The sequence below is a fragment of the Amblyomma maculatum genome, chromosome 8 (assembly GCF_055883805.1).
Source record: "Amblyomma maculatum isolate TAMU_Amacu chromosome 8, ASM5588380v1, whole genome shotgun sequence".
Lineage (NCBI taxonomy): Eukaryota > Metazoa > Arthropoda > Arachnida > Ixodida > Ixodidae > Amblyomma > Amblyomma maculatum.
In genome coordinates, this window is record NC_139351.1 from 24,755,872 (window position 1) to 24,758,032 (window position 2,161).

A 2,161-nucleotide genomic window follows, 5' to 3' on the forward strand; every position below is an offset into this window, starting at 1 on the left:
CTGTAGTGGATCCGAACTCCGAAAAAATTATTCGACTTCCTCAATGTGCATCAGTATTTGCAGCCGAGTGTTATGCTGTCCGGGTAGCTGTAGCAAAAATTGTGTACGAGGGCACTGAGAACAGTGTTATCTATACAGATTCACTGAGTGTGCTCACAGCTCTAAACTCCAGAAATGCAGTCATGCCATTACTCGGTAACATAATACACGATGTAATAAAGATATCAGCCCAAGGGCATAACATAATATTCTGTTGGGTTCCAAGCCACATGGGCATTGAAGGAAATGAGAGAGCGGACGTGTGTGCTGCTCAAGCATGCAGGAAAGAAATAGAGAAAGTAAACATACCTTATAAGGATTGCATAAAGTTAATTAAACGAAAACAAAAGGGTATATGGTAGTCTATATGGAATAACCAAGAAAGTAATAAATTGCACCTCTAAAGCCTATAATAGAAGAATGGGAAACAAGCACTCATCAGGAACGCTTCATGGAGGTTACAGTATGCCGTCTGCGTATCGGGCACACACATCTCACACATAATTTTTTACTAATGAAACAAGATAAGCCTACGTGTGGAGAATGCGGAGAAGTACTCACAGTCAACCACATCCTGATTACATGCCCAAAACTAGAGACACTACGGAGAAAGCATTTCACTATTTTTTATGATCGTACCATCCCTTTCCATCCCAAATTACTTTTAGGAGAAAGAGCAATAATAAACTTAACATGTGTTCTTAGTTTTTTAAAAGAATCAGACGTTCTGAATAAACTGTAAACTTTAACGAACCTTCTTCCCCTTTTCAAATAAGAACAGATTTTAACCTTGCTCTTGGCGCATGATAGCCTCAGTTGCTTATGCGCCATAAAACCGCAATACAATACAATACAATTATGTCAAAAATCCTATCTCCACTTATTTATACTGGATTCATGCTTCTGAACAACATGCTGCTGCATGCGACAGTTATTTTTGTGTTCTACCTACTCTATTGAGATATTATTGGGACAGTGACTGCAGTGTTAAGTATTATGCCTGGCTTGTATATTGCCCATTAATAGTTTTTAATTATATAAATGAAGAGCAGTTAGATTTGTAGTGTTGTATAAATGCTGTATAATACTGGGAATGTTGTTATGAGCTATACTCGATTTTGAGTGTCGTGTTTGGAGAATTAACTGGTGTGAAATAAACCCATTTTCAATGTTGTGCTTCAGTCTTTTGTCATAATCCTATCTTCAGTGTCATAAACTGGATTCATGCTTCTAAACAACATGCTGCTGCATGCGGCAGTCATTCCTGTGTTGTACATATTCTGTGGTGATATTATTGTGACAGTGGCTGCCGTGTAAAGAGCATGCATGATACTACAGGCTCAACTCTAGAACAAGGTAGCAAATACCCTTCAAAAAAGGCCTACCACCAAAGGCTTCAACTGGTTACGGTATCCCGGGTTGATAGATACATTATTGAAAGGAAAGACTGAAAGGTTGGCCGGAATGATTAATGTGGCAGCTACTCTGCACTGCAGAAAAGAAAGGGGAGAACAAAAAGATTGTGGTGAGTGATGATGGTGGGAGAAGGCATATGAATATATATACAGGCACGGCAACTTGTGCGCAACCAGTTGCGCACAAAAAATAGAGCCCTCACTACCTGGATACCCTTCCCCTTGTCCTGCCAAGCACCCACCAGCAATTCCTCCGACAAAGGCACTGCTATAATGCCCTTGCATCTGTTGGCATCACATGGCATGGCAAGTAGAAAGGCTTTATAACTTCAGAGTAACTGACATCATACTATCTGTCTAGTCCAATTACTAAAGCCTCTGTTGACAGACATCTGCCAATTTGTTCTTGAGTTGTATGAACTACAGCTACTGGTAAGTCTTGGCATTTATATGCACAGCTATTCAGAAAATTAGCTTCCCATTTTCGTATTCCTTACTTTTACATCATGAGAAAGCAGAACTACTGCAACTGTACAGTCAAGAATTTATACATTTCAGTTGGCCTATCATCTACTTTTTATTGTGGAAGTGCATTTGATCATGATTTTGATCAACTGAAACTAGATGCTACTCAAGGCCAAAGGTAGCTTAGTATAGACCAAGGAGGTTATATAAAAACTGCTGGAGCGGAGGACGCCTATAGACCT